The following is a 24,577-nucleotide window of genomic DNA, read 5'->3' as shown; positions in this document are numbered from 1 at the left end:
AATGCATTACTAATCTGCACAATTCATGAGAACCTTGTCAGAAATCAAAAATATTATTACAACAGTGTGAGCTTTGTGTAGGGGGTGGAGAGTCAAGATGATAAGGCACAAATTTTATGCTGAGTAATATTGTAGTTTCACCAGTAATTTCTGTCTGTATGTAAGGATATTTTCTTATGGAGTGCTAGGACAGGGGAATTTATGTAACTGATATTCTCACACCTAAGCAAACTACTGAAGAATTACTGACATGTGCAAGCCTTCTTTAAACACCACAACAAGTTATTTTTCCTCATACATTGGAAAAATCTTGCTGTCAATATGCTCCAGGCTTTGTACTCTGATAGAGATCTGTAATTGCAGGAACCTTTCAGCTTTTTATGGTGATGCATTCTTTGTTTATTTTTCACACCTTTGGTCTACAGCAGCTGCTGTCAAACTGTCATCTGTGGATCATTAGGAAACATATGGCCCAATATGATTAATTTTGTCAGGAGCAATTGTAGCTGCTGACATTTTGGCCAAAAGGACAAGAAATAAGTATTAGCACCAACTTCTCCAACATGCTGGAAAGCAATAGCAATAATCTCACAGTGTTGCGAGGTTATGTGTTGCTCCATTGTATAATGTCTCATCCCCCATCTTCTCTTTCCAAGATTGCTGTACATGTCTACAATGTATACACAGAAGAACAGTACAGTCCATATGCTATTGGACTGTATAATCTATTACATTAATGGAAGTTCAAATGACAAATTAAAAGATTGTCAATTACATGCTCTTGGGGCTATAGCAAGGACTTTTTTCACGAGATGTATTTTAGCATAAAGCAAAATAGAAGAAACAATTTCTTTAAAGCATGTGCATTGTATTTATTTGTGAAAACAACTATTTAGTGGGGAGCAGCAGGTGCAATGACAGATTACTGTAGCCAGTGCAGTTTGGAAGAGTGAGTATTACACGGGGGTTTCACAGATATGCTCTTTAGTCCTTTTGGTAGAAGCTGACCTTGAAAGTGTGAACTAAGCACATGTAGTGCAATATTGTCTTAATGAGCTACAGAAAACCTGAAACAGTAACTCTGAAAGATGTAATCAGTGCTATCCATTTCACTGGGCTGTTAAGCCTGAGACATAGAAATGAACTCCTGAATATCGTCATTATTAATTATAATACCAGTGATTATTCTACCAGGAAAATCATGCTGGCTTAGATGCCCAAGCAGTTCCTATGCTTTTTATATACTAAAATGTCAATAGTAATCCTTCCATCCATTGTTCCCCTGATAACTTCTGCAATACTATAAACTATTTGGCCTTTCTAAAACTCAGATAAATTACACAATTACGAAGCTAGTGGTGGGAGGGAAAGAACCACTGGATGAGCTTAGCTGATATGAATTTAGCAGATCTTAAAATTTCACCTTTCTTTTTTGTTCATTTTAACCAAACTCTGCTGGATCAAAGTATATTGCTCATTAGGGGGAAAAAACCCAAATCAGCAACAAAAAAGGATTCTGACAGATCAGACATATAGTACTTGAATGAAATTGGTGGGCCAAAGCTGGTACCATGAAAAGTGTTGCCTGACAGGGACGGAGCAATGCCTGCAATATTACAGTGGTTAACTGGGCATGGCTGACATAACAGGCAGAGAGGCCACTATGGAAAAGCAGATCCTTTGGTAGACTTCGTCTTGTAACCTCCCTACACATAAGATGGATGTAGGTATGTATGGCCAGGCTTCACGAACGAAGATTTGGGAAGGGCTCTACCCACGTGGGTGTGCCCTTCAAGCCTGCGCAGTGGGTGTTTTAGGTGAGGTACAGCATGTGCAGAACTGGCCCCACCCTTTAACTCCTAAGGTTCATCTGCCACGGCCAAGCGAGCTTGGATGGTGACAGTGACGTCCTCAGGACTAGAACCTACAGCCCCCGGTATTCCCAGGAGGTCTCCCATCCGAGTACTAACCGGAGCTGACCCTGCTGAGCTTCTGAGATCTGACAGGATTGGGCATCGGGGAGGCATTTAACTACCACACAAAAGATAAAATGCTGCTGAATAGCAGTTGTTGTGTTTTTCTTTGAAAGTTGACATGTCAGTTGCACACATGAAACAACAGTATTTTCAAAGAAGTCTGATAACTATGGGACAAGGTATTGGTTCTTGAGGGTAACAACTTTAGGGGCATCCCCAGCCACATATGATTCTCTGGATCTGCCAGACAATTCTTAATCCAGTTAACGATACTTTATTGTTATTGCACCTTGCATCATACTAACAGCACACATTATGAAATCTCTATGTTGAGCACCTTCTTGTAATGTCCATCATGCACCTAGCTTTCCATGGGTGTACAAGTACACAAGCTTGCTTAAGAACCTGTATTCATAGCCACATTTGTCTTTATTGTGTGTTTGGAACAGAAAATTAGGCCAGAGTAATATCACATTTCCAAGGGCATGCAAGACCTCTAATACTGGTGTAATGGTTGGGACCAACTAAATAGGATGTCTGGTCTTACCTTTAAAAAAACCTACGTCAGCGGAGAGAATATTCATTATGGAATTTATTTGACTTCTTACCTTCATTTGCTTTACAGTTGTATTTTTTTTCCTATCTGCTTATGGAAGATTAGTATTTTGGCTGTTCCAAATATGATGAAGTACAATCTTAATCTTTCAAAGCCAACACAATGTTTTAAGTACTTGTTCTTGTTAGATGGTCTGTCTGTTTATATGGGTGCCCAGCCCAGCCTCCTTTTTTTTTTCCTTAAAGGGTGAAATGCCTTGCACTGACCCAAATACTAAGAGACACAGTTGGCCCCTGCAATTCAGGACACACCAGTTCAGGGCACTCTCCTACCTCAGCGGGCTGAACTCGTGTCTCGGCACCATACCAGTTTTCTAAGCCTCTGGCTGTTGCAGTACAAGTTTCTCTAAATCCTTGATCCTGAAGCTCTTCCCAGCTGCATTGAGTATCAATTCATGAGGCCAGGGAGAGGGTAAGCAGGTCCCCAGCTTAGTGGTTAAGGTACACCACCAGCATGCACAGTACTAGCTCCCACACTCTGCTCTCATGGTGGGCTAGATATTTGCTTGTTTTTTTATCCAGCACAGAGCAAGTTCAGTAGGAAAATTACTCCCATTGTGATCTGAGCCAGACAGCTTGTGTGATCTAAATAAAGTGTGTTTTTAATTTGTTTTTAAATGCACTTATGTGAGAGACTGGTAAGCATTTTGGGAAGAAGACATGAGTATTATGTGTTTAGGTCTTTATGTGATAATCTTAGGTTAAAGAATATGTTGTCTTTGAAAAATAGATGAGATAAAAGACATCTGGAAGGCACTAAAAAATCATGCCAAGGTAATACTACTTTACACTATTGAAATTGCTGGGCATTCACCTTCCCAGAATCACAGAACTCGTCAGGTTGGAAGGGACCACAGTGGGCCTTCTGGTCCAATCTTCCTGCTCAAGCAAGGTTATTTTTGAGCTCATTGCTCAGGATCGCATCTGGATTGTTCGTGTATATCTCCAGTGAGGCAGATTGCACAACTTCTCCGTGCTCTGTTCCAGTGCATGGTTATCTGCATAGTAAAGAAGTTCTTCATGGTCAGATGGAATTTCCCATGCATCATTTTCTACCCTTTGTCTCTTGTCCTATTGCTTGGCACCACCAAGAAGAGCCTGGATCCATCCATTTGATACTCACCCTTTAGACATTTATCCACAATGATGAGTTTCCCTCTCAGTCGCCTCTTCTTGCAGCTGAATAGGTTCAGCTTCCTCAGACTTTCCTTGTAAGAGAGATTCTCCAAACACTTGACCAACTTAGTAGCAATGGAACTGCTTCAAGAGATCCATATTTTGCTTGTACTGTGAAGTCCAAGATTGGGCTTGAGACCTTGATTGCCAACTCCTCTGAAAATCCACATAGCTCTTTACAAAACTTAGTACATGTTTCCTTAAAAAAATGCTAGTAGGTTTCATATTTATGTCATATGTGTGCCATATTTCCTAAGGTGCTGTGCACTGCTATACAGGAGAGGCTTCAGTTGTTATTGAACAACTGGAATAAGCGATTTGAAAGTTACAGGTCTATATCCTACTTCTGTGGAAATTCAGATAACTAACAAGAGTTGGTGCAGAAATCACAGTTAAAATCTTTGGAATAAAGAAGGTTCAGACCAAAAACCTACATGTGACATCAGTAAAGGTGACATTTTATGCCTTTGCAGTACAAAGCTGAGTGAATTGGATTGAGTTTACATGAAATCTTCGCAATAGGGAGCTGTCTTCAGACAGCTCTGTTGCTACCAGGCTGTGAGATCTGCTTCAGTTTTTTCATGTCCCAGTACACAAAATCTGTTGAAAACCTGGTTTTGATAATTGCCTAAACTAAAACAATCTTAGTCTCTTCCACCAAATAACATTGGTTATGTAAGAAGAAGGGGCATTTATTCTGCCTCTTATTAGTATCCATATTCAGTGCCTCAATCAACAAGAGTGATATGCCCTGAGGTTTATGCCATATTCACTGGAGAGTTATTCCTGAATAGATCATGATTAATTTTGAAAACTTAACTGATATAGTCAATTACTCTCTGAAAGGGTTTATTTCCCAACATTATTGCAGACTGAGCTCGAGGCAAGTGGCTTTCCTCTTAGGCTGTTGATCCATAGTTCTTTGTCCAGCCTTCATGAGCAGAGGTAAGACCACCTGGCAGTCCATAACACATATCATACCATTCAACATCATTAATAATGATGTGGATGATGTAGCAGAGTGTACCCTCAGCAAGCTGGAAGATAACATGTAACAGAGTGGCTGATACGCTGTATTGTCATCCAGAGGGACCTCATCAATCTGGACAAATGGATTGAGGGAAACCTCATACAGTTCAAAGGGGGAAGTGTAAAGTTGTGCACCAGGGGAGGAACAACTCCAGGCAACAATATGTGCTGGACATTGCCCAACTGGAAAGCAGTTTGGCAGAAAAGGCCCTGAGAATCCTGTGGACAGCAAGTTGACTTGAGCCAGCAGTACGGCCTTGTGGCAAAGAGGGCTAATGGTGTCCTGATGTGTAATAAGAATTGTGCTGCCAGCCGGTGGGGGAAGATGATCCTTCCTTTCCAATCAGCTCTGGTGAGGTTGCACTTGAAGTGCTTTGCCCAGTTCTGGGGCACAGTTTACTGTGTCCATTTCAAGAGAGATATGAAGCTACAGGAAAGAGTCCACCAAATGGCCTCATATATGTAACAGACTGGGACATCTCTCCTATGACAAAAGGTTAAAAGAGCTGGGGCTGTTCAGCCTGGAGATGAGAAGTCTCAGGGGTAACTCATCAGTGTATACAAATATCTCAAGGAGGATGTGAAGAAAACAAGTCAGGCCCTTTTCAGTGGTGCCCAGTTACAATAGGCAATGGCACATACTGAAACACAGGAGACACTTTCTCACTGCAAGGGTGACAAAAATGTAGCACAAGTTGCCCAGAGAGGTGGTGGAGTCTCTCTCCTTGGAGGTATTCAAAGGTGATGTGGATGTGGTCCTGATGACCCTGCTTGAGCAGGGGGTTGGGTCAGATGACCTCCAGAGGCCTCTTCCAACCTAGCCATAGTGTGAACCTGTGATCCTATGATGCTGTGAAAAATTGAAAATAAGCTTTTATGTATTATTAATGCATATGTCAAGAATATCCATCAAGTGTCAGTTTACCTCTTTACTTGCATTCTGATAAGCATTTGGCTTTGCTAATATAAGACCTAGCATGTTGTAAGGGTCAAAAATGGTCATCAGCAGAGCAGAAAGCCTAATGAATATTACTGCTGATAAAACTCTCCCTATATGTAGAAGATTTTAACAAGATTCCAATATATTCACTAAAAATCTTTCTATAAGCACTTATAAATGAAGTTTCCCAGTGACAAGAGGGGTCCACTGGGAATTAGAAATGAAATGTGTTATTGACATTTTGAGAACCTACAACTAAATTATTTGTTTTGTTTATTTCCCTGTGAAATTGCAGCATCCTAATAAAGAAAAAGAATTCTTATATCTCAGAATGCCACAGGAATGATTGCCCTAAAGGGTATTTATCATTGTTTAGGGCAAGGCCAGTGCACTACATGAAATTTACTGCAATGCAATTTATTAACTTATTTTTTTTAGAAATAACTACAAATATTCACTATAGTTCAGGTATACTAATGTTTTTTAATATCCCTTACTAGGAAATATATGGTGTTCAATACAGAAAGTTATACAAAAGCAAATCCTCTGTCTATCTTCAAAGAGTTTTTAGACAAAAATGTTTGACTTTCGCAGTGGTCTCATTAAAGAAAGGTGAGCACCAAAACAACATATTGAAAAGGTTTAGCAACATTGAACTTCAGTATTATTGATCCGAATCATATTGTCAAGTTACCAGTAGATCCATACACAGTTGGTTATGGACATAAGCATCCTCATTTTCTTTATGATTTTTCAAATGGAACAGGATCTTTACATCCACATAAGGATTGACTGTTGGCCTTGAAAATTTTGTGACTTGTAATTCATAAGGATAAACATTTGATTTCCAGGTGAAAAAAAAGGAAAAGAAGTCTGTTGAGAACTGAACTGTTTGCCCTTTCTCTCAGTCTGTGCTGTTCAGAGCATCTGGGAATGCTGCCATTGCCTGTGACAGAGAAAAACACATCCGTGTTACTGATGTGAAGGATATAATATTTAGAAAAATTGAATAACCAAGGTATTTTGAGATCATATCTCACAGGTAGCCTCCTGCTGAGACAACATGTCCTGGAAATAGAACAGTGGCATTGGCACAGCACTTTGTTTTTATGAGATGAAAGATGAATAAAAGAATGTGACTGCCCATTCATCTCCAAAATATATCTTCAGAGAGGGTGAGATCTGGTGGGTCAGTGTCAGAAACTGTAAATTTCAAGCTCAGAACTTAACAAAAGAGTTTCAAACTAAGAAAACTTCCATTCCAAAATAGTGACATACTCATCATTCCTTTGAGGTCATTCCAGAGTAATATTTAAACTGCCTAAAATTTTTATGCTTCCTACTTTGACTTTGTCATAAAACACAATAGTTAAGGGCTTGGATTATTTTAACATCCATATTCTTTTTCCCCCCCTTCCTTTTATGGGAAAATATAAAAAAACACCCTATTAATGTAAACCAATTGTAATAGGTACAAAATTTACTAATTTTTGTTAAGTAATTAGTAATATAACTGTTCTTCATGTCTGATAGTGGGAGCTGATACTCAGAGAATGCTAATCCAGTGGTGGCTAAGATCTCTGAGTAAAATGCTACCACCATTGCCGTCACACAGAAAACTTCCATTGATTTTAGTGGGATGAGGTTTAACCTCCTAGAAATTTTTCAAAGAAATTGAAGGTTAACTTTGAATAAACTCTAGAAATGCTTATATTTCTTCCTAAATTAAAAAATAATTAGAAAGAGGTATTTACATACTAGTTATAAGAAAACAATTGTATCATAGGCTTTGATTTGGTTTCTTTTTGCAATTTTTAGCTACCAAAGATACATTAATTGTTTTTAACCTGTGCACACAGAGGAAAAGTATTTTTCTCATCACCATTGTTAAAGTTTCTAGTTAAGTGGAAGAAGACTTAAAAAGTACAGGTGGAACAAATAAGTAGAATTTTTTGGGAGTTGAAATCGTAGAAATATTTCTATTACAGACATATTTTCAGAAACATGTACATGATAAATCTCATCCATCTGATATAACTAACTACTGAGTGCTTTTGCCCCTGAAAATGTTAAAGGGGTTGTTTAAAGAGTTTCAGCTCATTGGAAAATATGTAGATGAATTATATGACCAGAGAGCTTTTCATAGAAAAAAAATTTCTTATTAAAAATATTATTTATATAAGTATTTAAGTTTATAGTTGAGACATATTTCAAGAGATTAAGGAAGACCTTCTATTTGTAAGTTTCTTTTAGAAGATAAATAAAGTATTCTTTTTACACATACATACAGAAAAAATACGCTGCTGATAAATACAGCTGGCTACAGGCAGTGTTAATTGTACATCCTCTCCAATTTAAAGATCAATGCTGCTGACCTAAAAGCTACTTAAAAGGCATAAAAAAGAGGCTAGATACAAAGGCTGCCCCTTTAAAGGTTTTCTCACATGTGGACACAAAGGGAAAAATAGCTTTTTTGGACAGGGCTGCTGTCTGGTGTCCGGCAGAAAAAGCACAGACTCCAAGGACTGGATCGTAAAGCTGCAGTATGCTGGATATTCAGCCTATTCATCAGGAGGGAGTGTGTACTTTATCTAACATGGCAGCTCCTGTGTGGTTTGATTGGATTCTACACACTTAAGGTCCAAGCCACTTTCCCCCTCTGTTACCAAGAAAAAGATCTCTCTAATTCTGCATGTTAGCATGTACTGTCTTTGTCTAACTTGAATACCACCACCAGCACACTCCCACCTTCAGCTGACTTCCAAGTCTAGAGGCAGAAATATTGGCAGAATTTCTCACTGGGGACCTCCAAGAAGGTAATCACATGCCAAAATACAAATTTCAATTATTTCTATGTGCAGTGTAAGGAAATCTGATAGTGCTGTATTACATCGTTTGCACCCATGGCCACAGGTGATACATGTTGATGGCTACTTGATCACAACGAAATGCATTTTTCATTTGCATGATTCCATGTTTCCCAAATTCTCCACTCTTGTGATTTTGGACTGTACTGGCCTGCCTGAGCTATTGTCCAGTCTTTGTATTTTAACTGCCAGAATATTTTCTCGTTGTGTGGAACTTCTTTTGGGAAAGCACCTGCTGCCTCACCTCACCTCACCTCACCTCACCTCACCTCACCTCACCTCACCTCACCTCACCTCACCTCACCTCACCTCACCTCACCTCACCCCACCTCACCTCACCTCACCTCACCTCACCTCAAAGTTCCCATTATTGCTGTTACTGCAACTCAGGTCTAATGGCATTCCCTGGTAAAATTAGTGGCTTCCCAATATCATGGGATGGTGACTTAAACCAACCATCTTGGTACTGTCTCTGATCTGCACAGGGCAGAAGGTAGGGACAAAGAATCAGACATCTGAGGTAACTGAGGGGAGGAGAGATTCCAGGTTTAGTCTTTTCCATCTCAGAATTCTGTGGTTTGAAGATAAGTCTCCTTAGTCAAGAGTACTTTGCCAGTGAGAGTTTTTCCAGATGTGATAAGAGATCATTACTAGAAATTTAGCAATCATTTGTTGGCATTTTTAGAATTTGCAATCACTTCGCCTGGCTCCTTTGCATGGTGTTCAGGATTACAGTTTTGGAAAAAGGTCAAGGTTATTAAAAATATGCAAAAATTGGGTGTTAAATGACTTCTTTTTTTTTTTAATTTATTTATTTGGGAGTTTTGTTTGGTTATTATCACTTGGCAAAGTCCCTCACAACACATAGCTTAAACTTACAAGGATCCCAAAAAATAAAGCATACAATTTCTTGCTTGACAGTTATGAGCATCCATTTACAGGCTCAGACCACACTTGCAGCAAGCACCTGAACACTATTGCCACCATTACACCCAGACAATTTCAAGTCTGCCATTGTGGTTTGCCACAAACAGGAACAAGGCTGAAGATCCTGTTACAGTTTAGACTTAAGTACAAGGATTTCCAAGGACAAGAATTGAACTTACTTGTATTTATTTTGGGATGAAGGTTACCTTTAATTCTCATGCACAGATGGCAAGGTCAGTAGCAGCAGTCTGCCACAGAGATAGGTGATTATATGGTTTATGGCAATTACTGTGGGCAACTTCACTGACCTTCATAAATTACTCATAATAAAAGAAATTACCTGGTGAACATTATGGGGTACCAGACAACATAGTGATGCTGTATGTCACAGAGACAATAGCTTTTTAAAATTACTTAATTAGGCATTTGTGAAGAATGTGGGTCTTAAAAAAATAAATCAGTAATTTTTTTTCCCTGACCATTTTTTAACTGAGTCAACACTGAGATTTAATGTCTTCAATGGGACAAAAAAGCAAGACATGGGTGTGAAATAGGGAGTCAAGTTTTGTTGATATTACTGAATTGTTAAGTAGAGAGAAAAAGAGTTAGTTGGAGGTAGAATAGATCACAAACTGGGTGTTTTCCCTCAGGGAGCAGCTGACAAGACAGACAGAAGATTGAGAACAAAAATAAGCACAGTTTAAAAAGAGCTTAAGGTGCTAGGAACCACAGTAGGAGCTCTGTAGCCTAGGGAAGTGAAAGAGATGGAGAGAGATCTTGGATATGTTTGAAGAAAGAGGTGAGTAATGTCAGTGGGGCTGGCCTGTGCGGATGCTGTAGTTTTCCCTTCTACACCAGTTATACAGTGTCTTATGTCATTGGGCAAATATGAACAAGCCTGTTCTGAAAATGTCTGGTCTTTGACACTGAAAACACACAACCCTGTCAGTAGTCTGACTTCTAAATTTGGTGAGCCTCCAGGAGAATGCTTATGACTTCTTGGAACCATTTGAAAGAGATACTGTGAGAAATCAAGGTGTGGAAGCAAGTGATAATCTTGGAGCTCCGGACCGTGCTGTTGTAAAAATGTAGCGTGAGGAGTATTACCAACAGCCTAGCTTTTCATGGTCCCCTTCTCAGCATGAGCATATAAACCTTAAAGACATTGCATGGCCCGTGGATCTATGATAATATTATGACCTCTAGTAGGAAAGATATCTGGTTTTATGTTATATGGAATACCTAATTTTCTGAAGAAATGAGAGTGTGTAATAAGAGTTAAATTGCATAGGATTTTGGAAACTGTCTGGTAAACCCATCTAGTGATGAAAACAGACCTGACAATAATTTTTTTAAGTGAACAATATGTAGGACAGCATTGGCTACCTGCAAATTGCTTACTGCACAGCTGGAGGCTGATTGTTTATGACAGGTGACAAAACCGTGTCTGCCAGACAGATCTAATTTGGTTGCACACTATATTCTGGCATTTGCTACATAGTGCTGTTTAAAAGCTGTAATTTCTTCCACATAAATACAAGATTGCATTTCTTGGCCTTATAATGTCAAGAGTTGAGGCAGAAGCCAGAAGAAACTATCCCAACCAACATATTGGAGTTTAAAATTATGCAAAAGATAGCTCTGGAGGCTTCAGGGAGCACAGCAAAGATCACGCAGAATTGTAAATTATATACTCTACACAAATAGCTTGGGGCCACATGATAATTAATAACTGCTGCGTTTAAGTAGTTGGAAACTCAGTTTCATTTATTATTAATTATAGCTTTGTTTAGCAAATGTTCTCCATGGTAATTGCCTGTTTATCTTGTCTGTATATGATGTTAGCAGATAGCTTGGATGAACCAACTGATTAGCAGGAGTCTTAATTGTATTGCAACAGTTGTCCCTATTTTAGTAGATAACAGGGAAAAAAAGCTATAAAGCAGATAAAAATTGATAAGCTGCACATTTCCAACACTGGGATGCATCACTGGGTTTTTTACTAGAGGAGTAAGGTCAAGTTTTGTGAGCAAGTAAGATTACAGAGTAGGTTTTTTAAAAAAAACCAAACAACCCAACCACCTATGAGCTATCCAGTGATCAGTGGATAGTTACTGTAATTGTATGAGAGGCAATACTGGATTTCTGTAATGCAGTCCTAACTAACTCGTGATCCCATAAACCCAAATGGAATTCTCTGAAAGAGGGAAAACAAAAGAAAGCACATTAGTAAGCGATTATTTTCTGGTTTGCCATCTCTGCAAAACACTACATCTGTACTCACAGATAAACTAGTTTACTTCTGCAGTGGCAATAATAAAAACTGGCTGTATGAGCAAACAGAGGGAATACATTAAAACTGTTTTACAGCTAATCTGCAAAAGTAAGAACTTTTATAATCAGCTATCAAACATCCACTGCCTGGTGCAGGCTTAAAACACTGATAAAGGGCTGCAAGAAGTTTTGGATAATAAGTCAGCTCTGGATCTGGTCTGCTTTTTCTTACCCAAAACTTCCTGAAAATATATTTTCTCACTGTCCAGTATTTACTGCCTTAGGGATTTACTTTTTCTGTGGGTGGGGAATTTTCAGAAAAAAAACTAGCATTTTCAGGAGAAACAATAAAAACAAGTACAGTGTATAACTAATCCGTTAATAACATATAATTAGTTCAAAACAGAAATAAAGAAAACAGATTTACCAGAAACTGTAATACCTTATGTGTTACAGAAGGTAGAAAAGTTCCTAAATGGGAAAAATATTGCTTTCCCCTAGGATTCTTATAACACATGATATAGTGGTGATAGAGCTAAAAGACTAGGTTTGAGCAAAACCAGCAAATGAACAACAATCTACACCACTAATCACTAAAAGAAGTGGACTTTCTGTATTTATTGTCCAAACTATTGTCTAGTCACTATCTTTCACATGCCCTAAGGGTGGTAGTTTTCTTTTCTTTGTGTAGGTTTTTCCTTTTCAATGTTAATGGTGGCATTGTACTTGCTTTTGAACATTGTTATCAGCACCAGCTATTTCTCCCAATCCTGATTCTGCAAAGAGTTTAGACAACATGTACCCAAATCTGAGCATGTGATGAGTCTGGCTGGCTTAAGGGCGGCAAGCACTGTGCTAAATTAATGTGAACTGAAGCTGCAAGAATAAGGGCTTAACAGACTCAGTGCTCTGAGAACTCAGTCCACACCATACGTAGGTGCTACAGAGGTTCTCATAACCCTTCTCTTTGCCACTACCTGAATCTGTGAGGTAATTTTTCTGGTAGCTCTGCCAGGGTCCTGATATCATCATTGTTAGCTAATATTTAAAGCTTTGTGAGAGGCTTAAACTCTGTGTCCCTTTAGCTGCAGGATTGAGGTGGCCCTCTCAAAGAGCGGCTGTGTGGCACAGGGCATAACAACATTATAACTGTAGTGCTGGGGATGGCACTGTGCATTGCACTGATGGCCCTCAGCCTCTCATGGTGACTCATGTTACAGTTCTAGTTTAGAGCAAAAACCTAAAACAGGTCCCACAAAAACTAAGAGAGAGTACTGCTCTGGGGGGTGATTATTTCTCTTGCAATATATGCCATTCTGCAGAAAGGAACTGGAAAGGGGAAAGAAAAGTTTGAGTCTCCTGTCAACATAGTAGGCACTGGTGGTGAAAGGAGGACCATGTTGCACCTGCTTATGGAAGAATTTAAATCATAGAGGAATTTCAACTATGAGAAATCAGGCAAAGCATAACTTGGAGAACTGAGAGCTGGATGGCTGAGATGTTGCTTTGGCACACAGAAGGACAAGATCCACTATGAATCTGGTGGGCCTTGATGCCTTCCCAATCAGCTAGCTAGCTGGAGTGTGGCACCCTTGCTCTCCACAAGCTCCCTGAGGAGTCTGGGTACAAATATTAGGGCTGAAATTTAAACACACTAGTTGGAACACATTGAGAGACTTGAAAATTTGCCTTTGCCTCCGCTCTCTAATCTTGCAGTCTCTTTTGTTGAGCTTTCTGCAGAGTGGCCATCAGAGCACTGGAACTACTGTGAAGTGCATCATTATAATTTGACTATCCCTGCTTGGCAGAACTAGCAGGCACACCTTGTCTGTTTTAGCAGTTTTCATGTATCTCTGAATTTAGGGACTGGAGGGTTATAACTGTAAAAGAGTTTGAAGTCAGAAAATGGTCCTGAATGTCTCTGAGACTGCAGACAGCTTGATATTCCATCACAATTCAGTAGTTTCAGGAAAAAAGAAGGAATCAGCATGTATGGAGGTGATGTAGGTGCCTGAGGGCATTCAGTCAGCATAATTCATCTTTCTGGTTACCATCAAGTACATGTACAATCTCCCTGAATAACCATCATGTTTCCATTTAGCAACTCCACAGATATTTTTCTTTTTGTAGACTTTACAGCATTTTTAATTTCAATGCTGGTCAGACTTTTGGTTGCATTTCTTTCACATTCTCTTCTCTGCTTGGTCTTGGGATCTTCTATTCATTATAGAGGAATCTAGAATGAACTTGTTTCTCTGTAGCTGGAACCAGCCTAGTGCAACAGCTTTTGTAGTGTATTCCAGCTACTTTAGGCATCAGCCACTTCCTATATCACTTTATTTTTTTCTCCCCTGTGACCTTTAAGGAAGAAAAGTGGATCATGGTGCTTTTACAGTACAAGTCCAGGTGCTTTCTATCTTGTCTGAGTAGAGAATCATTGAAGCTGTCCTATTCACTGCATAAACACTTCACAAAGCATGTATATAATTGGTGTCTCAGAAATACTTGACACCTAATGAACTTATCTGACACTTTTAAAATCTATTTGGTACAAGAGCTGCAATCAACTTCCAGAAATGACTATGGAATAAGGTGCTGGAGGAAGTGGGAGTGGAGGGCAGTTGGTGTTTTCACAAAACAGCAGGAAAAGTGAGATGTCATGGCACTGAGTCTGAGTCACAGTGGAGAAAGTCAATGAAACTTCTCACCTCCTCTGAATGACCACTTCCCTCCACTTGTCTCTTGTCATACAGGGTTTGAGCCAGTTGAAGAGGTTACAAGTAGCTGGTTGGGCAACTCAAAGCTTTACATATTAGTGAAACTTAAGCTGTACAGAGGATGTGTAGGAGTTGTGACCCTGTTTGACAAAAGCTGCTCAATTTCTGTATCTTGGTCACATTTCTAATTTCTAGCTACAGATGGCCAGTTTTGAGGTACTGACTGAAAACTGACATTGATTTCTGCTGCACTCTCCATAAGTCCTTGAAAAGATGTAAAGGAAAGCCAGTGGAAGCATGAAAGTGAAAGTAAACTCTTCAGCTAGATCCAAGTAATTTCTAAATTAAATAACAAGCAAGAAAAGGTCAAATTCTTAAAACTACTCAAATTTTACAGTAATTTCTGGTTTAGTGTTTATATTATAGCATCATCCAGAATCTTACCTAGAATTACAGCTGTTATGCTACAAAGTTTGAAAGAAAGTACCAGCGAGCATATCCTGCAGGGTCAGAAGTAAGTTAACTTACTAAGTGTATCCAAAAACAAAGTGGCCAGCAAAAGTAAGGCATTTAAGCAGTCACCATTTACAGAGCCGTGACTGATACTCTCAGTGGAATATTGGCACTATAAAGACACAATTTGAATGAAGATCCAGATTATAGGAACTAGGAGAATGTATTCTAAATTAATACAGACAATAACTTTAATAAACCTTAAAATTTTGTAGGTCTTGAAATATGTAAATGTCAGGTCTTAATATTCTGCTGTTACATTGCTATTTTTTTACATCCTTTTTCCTGATAATTACTTGTAGGGAAAATGAAATGGCATAAGCATACATGAATTTGAATTTACTGACTTTTCTTTTAAATGTAATGTAAAAGAAAAAAAAAGGTGCTAAGTATAAAAAACCTAAATGTTTCAAGCAACATTAAAATAAGCTGTTTCCAGAAACCCTGTTTATAATTTCGATGTTTATTACACCATAAAATTGGAGCACTTGCGAAATGATGCTTCAGTTCCTGAAATAAAGTTCCAGAGAGGCAGACTTTGGGTAAAATAGCTGATTCCAGTAATCAAATTCTGCCTGTCAGTATGTACCACAATCATTACTGTATCGTTAATGTATTTGGAAAAAGCTCACATGCCAGATTTTCTACTCTTGTAATTAGAAAATTGTGTTTTAATTACACAGAGAATATTTGCGATTGTAAATCTGAATGATATGGAGGTTTTCATTTGTCTGCAATAAAATTTAGATTCCACAAAATGTGCCTTTCTAGACTCAAAACTTCACTCTCTTTTTACATGGCTGATCTACTGGGTGCACTGTCTTTAGCAGCCACGACTGTGAGAACCATTATTGTCCTCTAATGAAATGCAAAAGCAAGAAGTGTTGCGATGTGATGCAGTGTTTCAGAGAGCTTGGAAAACATAGATAAATATTCCAGGCATGCAGCCTACATCCTTTTCATTGCTGTGGTTTAATAGTACAGTGGGACTTGGTGCTCACAGCATTGAAATGTTTAGCACCTCCTTGATAGTCCTGTCGTAACGTCTAGAAAGCGCAGTTATATCACAGTGGATTTTACTGAGCTGTTATTTATTGCACTTGAGATGTTGATGCTGTATGACTTATGTTGCCAGAACCAGACTTGCAAATGCTCTTCTGTTGTCTTGGATGCAGTGATTTTCATCTTGAAGTGGGGCCTTCTGTAAGGCATCTATTTAAGTTATGGCAGCAAGAGGCAGGATGACTGTCCATCTGCCTCTGCCCATCACTTCCTAAGATGATATTGATATATGTCACTGGAACTTAGGAGACTCAATAACACAATTTCATTTTAAGAATATGAAAGAATAATTTTAAAAGAACCAACAAACCCCCCTCATTGTGAAACTGTGCTTTTTCTCAAGCAACTGCACACAAAAAGGCAAACCCTCTAGTTCATTCTAATTTATCTATTTGTAGAAGTATGCAAAGAATCCATAAAAATAGGTATGTCTCTTAAAATGAACAGACTTTAAGGAAATAAAATTAGGATTCTTTGTTATGGGTTCTATTTTTTCCAAAATTTCATTCTGTCATAGCTTCAAAGATGTCCATCTTGTATTAAGAGCCTCTTCTCCTTATTCCCCTAAATCATCTGAAGAAAGGAAAAAAGGAACCAAAAGAAACTATCCAAAGCAAAGCAGATGAAAAACTCATCAGAGATCAAAAGAATGACAAATAACTGAGACATTAAAACTACTGGGCCCATTGCTAATATTCTAATAAAATATCTGCAAATAGAAAGAAATTTTAAATGTTCAAAGTTGCTTTCAGTGTTTTATGGCATAATAAATGTCTTATATGATCTCATTAATGCCATTAGATTTTTATCTCTGGGAGAAGAAGGAAAAGAAAGGATGTAAATTCTGAGCAGGGACTGTGTCAAAGTAAGTGTACAAGAAGAAATGATGAGTGAACAGCAGTAGATTATTCATAAAAAAGTGATTTCAGGCTTTACTTGCAGTTATAATGGCTTGAAACTATTTCCTTTATTCTGTCATTTGTTTAGAACTCTTTACCTCAGTCTTGGCCATATTGGCTGCCACCAGTGGTCCACTCTGGCCTCCAAATGGGATTCATGGATCCTTTGAGAATGCAAGCAGAATCAGTCTCGAGGTGAAAAGACAAAGCAGACAGAACTGTTCCTTGCCAATATTGCCAAAGGAGACATTCTGCTGTGCCTTTTGCGACCAGACATGCCTATCCTGCATCGGTCATTTTTGTCACCAGCACACTTGCAGCAAGCGTGGGTAGTGCCCTTCCCAAATCTTCACGAAGCCTAGCCATGGTGATGATTTATAACTTTTAAACTTACTTAACTTCTCCACTTTCAGGGTCAATAAGAACAATTATGGTTCATTCTAAATTGTGGTACTTTCTGTTCCTTGCTGTTCTGTGCTTCAAGACTCTCCCCATGCACCCTCACAGGGCACCCTGCCATTACTGATGCCTTTTCCTAAGTACTGTCTTTTGAGAAGCAGCAACAATCTTGTTAAAACTTCAAGATGCTCAAAAGCCCCACATAAAACTTAGCAAGAATCTGAAATGTAGTAAAGTTTGGGTTAGAAAGAAATAGATGTAATTGCAAAGAAAGTTTTCATTCTTTTTATTTGCCTTTTGTGTGTGTGTGTGTGTGTGTGTGTGTGTGTGTGTGTGTGTAAGCTGCCATGATTCTACTCCCCAGTGTTTCTTTGCAGCTGTTCAGGCTGAAAAATTTATTCCTTTTAAATCTAAATCAAATCTACGAAACTTAAAATAGCATAAGAGTAATTTGCTAAACTAATCTTTTTTTCAGCAGTGCATAATGTGGAAATGAGACAGATAACTGAGATTAAGCTTATGCCATTTCTTGTTGCTCCAGCACATCATCTTAATTGAATGTGCAGTTGAGACCCTAAACTTTTAGTCACAGAAAGGGAACCTATATATTGCAAACCAACACACAGGACCATGGCCACCACAACAGCAAGTAAAGTTCTTTATATATGGCTGGTTTGTATGTGTGACTCAGTTTCTGGATAGTTAATATGAGACTTTTTCCTCCAAAAATTATTTACACCATTTTAGAAAGTAGGTATGTTTTCCCAAATGAACACCAAAAAGCCCTAGTAAAATCCCAAGGGTTTTTTTGCTTATGAGTGAAGATTTTATTTTTTACAAGTAATAAAAACTAGGACAACAATAAATCTGCAATTCTCAAAATTCCAGACAACTGGGTTTTTTTAGGAATTGATTTGTAATTTAATTTTCCATGTAGATTTTGCATGTAGATACTTTTTAGACTTTAGATTATGTAATCATGATAAATGTTCCTGGCTCCAAATATCCTGTAAAGTGCTTGCCAAGTTCTCATCTTCTCTTCCAGCCAGCTCCCTGGTCTACTTGAAATACTTTGCAATGTACAGTGAAACTACATAATCCTGATTTTGTTCTCCAAAAGTACTGTTTGTAGAGAGACATTTGCTCAGCCTATGAACAGAGAGTCACATTTTTGCATTGTTCCAAGACCAGCTTCCACCTTTCAAACTCTAATTTTTTCGAAGTTCCAGACAGATTTAGAGATCATTTCTTTGCAGAATGTTTTGCTGGAAAAGGGCTATCAAGAAGCACTTTTCTGGAGATTTCCTGTTGAAGAAGATGCTTATAAATAAGTTTCTGTTGGTTTAGGATTGGGGCATTTACTGTGACAAATATGAAAACTGTCACTTGAGTGTTCTTATCAAAATACCTGTCAGAGTTGACTCTGAAGTGTAAATTTTTGGACCTTCAAACTAATAAAAATTCTACCAGTCTCATGTGGATGATCTGCACAAACAAAAGTACTAATGCATGATACTTGAGTCTTGTAGAACCAACAAAAATTACTGTAGATACACCAGATTCGCTCTAGTAACTCTGTATAACAGTTCTGAAGAACTGCTACTGGCCAAGACACTCATTTGCTTTACTCAAACTGTGGACATTAGCAGTCTTAGCATTTAAAATCCCAAATTCACATCCTTCTTGTGGACTGAGCATGGTCTGTTACACTGTCTTAGGGTGTTATCTGTTGATACTGTCTAGGTACAAAGAACTCCAGAAAACAGCACCAGGGTTAAACTCTGCTGAGCAGGAGCCATAACTACATAAACTTTTCACTCAGCTCTTTCAATAATAAGTTTACATGAATTGTTGTTTGAAATTTTCTTTTTAATGTCTTTTAGTGGCTGTGTTCCATATTTTATTTTCCTCAAGCTGACAGTTATATCCACAATGATTTTTACAAGGTGAAAACTGCAGGAATATGTAAATCCAGTCTGGGCAGAGAACTTGACAGTTTCAGACAGAAAACACAGTTGAAAATTTTGGGAACAGTGATGATATCAGAGATGTCTGAAAATTTCAGGAGAACCTTTTTCACTAGGGTTTTTTCCTACTGACCCCTGAACATTAAAGCTTCGTCCAGCACAGGAACATGTTGGTCATAGCTCTGATGTCCCTATAAATAATGTACCACAGCCACTAGTTGTGCTCTGAAACACTTCTGTCTTTGCTAAAATAGTATGGGATATTTTCCCACTTAAGCACGTCTTCTCCAGACCAGAAAATCCTTCATCCCACTGATGTCTTATAGACCTGGATGAAGGAAACAAACCCAACCTTGATACAGTATTTAGACCTCAACAGAGAGGAGATAAACTTACCACAGGATCCTTTTTTTCCCCCACTTTATTCTAATGTACAAGCAGTAAAATATCTGTGTTCTTTTTTTCCCATATTTGGGAGGATAGACTCATGGCCCAAATCTCTAGTATTTGAACACCTGAATGTCACTGATTTTGCTGTGAATTAGCTGCTTATGAGAATTTTCAGTTGGAGTTGATGATCTTAAGTCTTCTCCAACCTGTATGATCCTGTGGTTCAAATTGAGGATTTTTGTTTCAAGGAACAATGTGAAATGAGAATGTGCTGAACTATTTCTCTAACAGCATCTGCCGTTCTGGTACATGTCTCCTTCTGAGAGAAAGTGGCAGGCACCTGAGGAAAAAATTCTTGTCTTAGGAAATAATAAGGACACAAACAATAAAAAGACTTAAAAATTATTTCCCAATTCACAAATGAATGACTCTTTTCACATAGCTTTTCATCTTCTTGTGACAGATGGCCCAGTTACGGGAACCAATTAATAAATTTTTAAACTCTGTTAATGAGCATCTTGTTCAGGGAGTTGCAAATACATGCTTGGTATTGCATATGTTCTCATGATAAGAGAAGTGTTTTCTGGAAAGAAAGGTTTTGCCTACTCAACAATTAGAAATAGTAAGTACATACTAAAATTTGTTTCTAAAAATCTAATATTCTGTAAGCAAAAAGAAAAAAAAGTTCCTTTCTGAAGGTAAAATGGTTAATAATAATAACATACAAAGCTTATGTTCTTCATTTCTCTACCTTCTATTCTGTCAGAGGGTTAGTTAACCATCCATATTTCTTAGTTTTTGTTTTATGTCATAATTCTGAAATAATTTATTTAAAGGAACCATGTCAAAGCATTCAAACTTATCAGAAATAAAACATTTATAGAAAAATAGCCCAATGCTTGTTTACTGGATGATGTAAATGGGTATAGAACTAAGATTTTTTGGTTTGCTTTTTTTGGTTGTGGTTTTCTTTGATTTTTTTTGTTTTGTTTTTCTTGCTAGATCATCTCTGACTATATTGTGGGCCATCGATAAATTACAGACTACTAGACCCGAATGAAGAAAAGAAGCATGATTGAAGAAAACTCCAAGAGTACTACCAAAGCACTTAAAAATGCAGATTTCAAAATCTGCAAATAATTTCCTCTGTATTTTTCTTGAATCATAATTGGTTTTGATTTTTTTCCCCAAGAGGAATACTTTGTTTTATGTGCTATCATGCCTTTTTCCCAGGATGCATAAAAGCTAAAAACTGAAAAGCAGCAATCAGGAGCATGGCACAGCAATTCTCGTTTATGATCTGTTTCCTGTTCTTCACCAGACTTTCCCTGAGATGGAAGGGCAGCTCAGGTGCTGTGGGTCTTCTACTGCTGCTCTGTCATAGAAAGTAGGACAAGTTGGGAGTTAATTAAATGTGCCTAATTAGTTAGAAAATATTCTAGCTTAGGCTAAGATGATGATTTGGTCACAAATCTCTAAATTGTAAGTGCTGAGAGAAGTAAAATAGCATGACATACAATACAGAAAATAAGACATAATAAACTACAGTGAAGGGAACTTGGAGGCAGAACAAGTCAGATCAGAATTGCCCTACTTCAGATAGAAATTAATGCCCTGTAATATGGCAACACTTCAGACACTTGCTTCCCCCCAGCTGCCTGATGCCACATTCAGAGGGCAAAAACTCTTCAACTTTCCTCCTCCTCTTCTGATAATTGCTTTCTGTCACTATGTGAACACAGATTTTTTTGCAAATTGTAGAAGTAATTTCATAGAACATAAGAGAGCATTACCGTAGCAATAAGGGAACTAATGGACAAGTTTTCTGGCTTATGAACTGCTAAGTACCTTTTCATTTTAAGCATAAACAGGAACAGAAGATGGAGTTTGTTTATACATAGAGGGAAATCATCAAAGGAGTGTGTTCTTCACAGTCATGATCCATTAGGACACAGAAGGTTTGCTGCTCAGTTTACAGTTTTTGCCTGCAAGTTACATTTTGAAAAGGTAGAGATCAGGAAACTGCTCCAGATGTCCATCCTGATGCTTTTCCCCCTAGTTCCTCCCACTAATTAGGGTTGATTGCAGCAATTAAGCATCCTTGGAGAGCACTAGTGTTTCAGCCTTCTCTGTGCAGGTAGATGTCCTACTTTATGGAAACACATCAACTCCTTTTTAAATTCAAATTATGGAGTCAACCTAATCGTTAAAATTTTCAAGCAGAGTATGAGCAAGGACAAGGCATGGGTGCTGGAGAAATGTATTGGGTGGAGTAATACAGAGCTGCCAGCCTAAATTATCTTTCACACAGTTTACCCAAGAAGGTTAGGAGAATAAGAAAAATGGATCCCATAAGCCAGAACAGAGAAACAAAGTCATTCACAGAGCCAAAATTCATAGATATACTGACTTCTGAAAACCACAAGGGAATTGTGATGGAAAGTTGATATCCTCTGGGAAGAATTGTTTATAACTTGGCATGAGTTTTCAGCAGGCTGTTCTCATAACACTCAGTACTGAAATCCTTCTGTTAAAACCCTTGTAGGATAAGTTTTGACCCATGAGAGATTTATAATCACTCACATTGCAAGAACTTTAAACACGAATAATGAAGAAAATTAATCAGAGTTCTGAGTTCTCATCAGGTGAAATTTCATGGTTTCGTAATTAAAAAAAATCAAACCCAGATTAAGACATTTTTACAGGTTTATTAGTAATTTTAGAATTTTTAGAATTAATTATTATGGTGGCATTAAAACTTTAACATTTTAAGTTGCTTTACTAATTTTTTCTTCCAAATCTAATTAGCACCAGACAAAATATACAAAAAAAAAAAAGAATGCTTGTATTTTACAATATACAAATAAAATGATTAATTATTTAAAATAATAGATTTTCAGTCAATACTGCAGTCTTTCTTTTACGTTTACAATTTGCATATGATTTGTTACTAAGTCCTGTAGCTATATTTTCTGTGGCATCAAAATTTAGCTAAATAAAAATATAATCTACACCAAATATATCTAGCCTTTGTTTCTATTAAGAGAAAAACTGTCATTGAAACTCTTCAAAAGGCTTTACAATGTCATATTCACTTCCCTTCATCAATTTTTGTTAATGACATCTTTGTGCCGTATTTACTGTCACCAAGTAGCTCCATACCATCCCACTTTCCCTTGATGCAAAAATGGATGAAGTAGTCTCTCAGATCCTCTTTAGAGTTTTATATCTGTAAATTACTTTCGTGTTACTTGTGGGGAAAGACCATAATAATCTGTTCCAGAAATTGTACTCTGTGATACCACTGTACAACTCCTATTGTAAAAATGCCAGGGTATTCCTTTCTAAAGACATTCTTCTTCTTGTAAATCAAGAACTATGAAAAGAAAGAAATAGACCTGGGATGGTTCCCTTTATGATAGCACCAATGTGAACCTCTGGGCTCATTTCAGCTGAGCCAACTGTTATGCTCAGCTGTTGGGGAAGAAAATAAATATATTTGATGAAGTCTTTACTCTGGTAAAAATCAAGTTTGTGGGTCTAGACAGCTGAGAGAATTGGGAAAAAGACCTGGAAGGTTTCACTGTTACCTTGTTAACTGAAATGAGTCCCATGGTGACAGCAGCAAAAAATGGTATCTTTGTTGCTCATTTATCTCTGTGAAGTTAATTGGTGGTTCCAGTAAAAAGTCCATGGGGACATTAGGGTATGAAAAAATAAAAATAATTGATCATCTTGTCAGATAATTGTTGTCTGTATACATAAATTTGGGGGATGAATTTTATTTTGTTCATCAGAATATCCATTTATTTCACTTCTGATGCATGGTTGAAGGATGACTAAAGCAGTTAGGGACAGAGGTGGGAGAAGCAGCATCCCATCAGCAATAAGAATGACTGTGCTAACAATGTGATACTGCTAACAATGAAAATATATGCCAACAACTGCTTAAACCTTGCTGGCACCTGCTGTGGAGCTTCTCAGAGATCTGAGAAATGGCCAGTGCCACAGTGCTCAGAGTTTTGTTCTTAGTTCCTCCTGGGGTATGGGGCATCTCTGGTGATGCTAAATTGGTCTGACTTCTCTGAGACAGGAGTTGCTTGTGAGGTGGCAAGATTCCTGCTCCTCTGGCGGTGGTGGCACTTGGGGCACCACTGTCACCCCCACAGAACTGCAGAAATGAGTGGATGTCTGGAGAGGACATGGAGGGAAGCATTGTGGTGGAAAGAATGGGAAGGAAAGTCTAGAGCTGTGCTTTCCATAAGACACCCCAATGATAATAAAGGAAAATTCTGAGGTATTTCAAAACTGACACTTGTTGTGTTAGAGAGGTTACGCTGGTCTTGCAGGTAGGTCACCGTTGCTTGAGGTCAGAAGGTACAGCACAGGTAAGTGTTTTGTGTCGCTGTTGCAGTGCTGAGCTGCCTGGTCTGCTGTGCTTAGAGCAGCTGTCTCCAGTGAGAATTGGGAGCCCGATCAGACTTTTAATATGATTTTTTAGTTTAGGAAGAGTGAAACAAATATAAGGTGGCACAATGTGCTCTTTGCAGAGGAACATGCATGGATATAAAAATAAGTTATTTTTTGGGGATGTAAAAGAATGCATATGTATATTGACTACGTTGCTTTATTTTCCCTTGTCAGGGATGAAAACAGGCAAGTTTACAACAATAACAGAAGAAACTCAGCACCTGAGCACTGAGATGATGTTCACTGAAATCAAAGACATCAGCTTCTCAAGGCAAGAACAGCTATATCTGTCATAGAGAAACACTAGTTCACAGTGAGTGTTCCCGTATAGTACACAACACAGATAATAAGAGAGG

General features: G+C 38.1%; 1 long non-coding RNA gene across 1 annotated transcript in view; it reads left to right on the top strand.

Annotated features, from left to right (window-relative positions):
* LOC139668423 (uncharacterized) overlaps window positions 1-22,903 on the top strand; it is a 96,306-nt gene extending 73,403 nt beyond the window's left edge. Inside the window, exon 3 of the long non-coding RNA XR_011697055.1 lies at window positions 20,754-22,903. This is a non-coding gene — a long non-coding RNA (uncharacterized lncRNA). The remainder of the gene's footprint in view (window positions 1-20,753) is intronic.
* Window positions 22,904-24,577: the final 1,674 nt, after the last annotated feature.

The sequence above is a fragment of the Pithys albifrons genome, chromosome 2 (assembly GCF_047495875.1).
Source record: "Pithys albifrons albifrons isolate INPA30051 chromosome 2, PitAlb_v1, whole genome shotgun sequence".
NCBI lineage: Eukaryota > Metazoa > Chordata > Aves > Passeriformes > Thamnophilidae > Pithys > Pithys albifrons.
The sequence above is the reverse complement of the archived record's forward strand: the minus strand, read 5'-3'. Positions and strand labels throughout refer to the sequence as shown.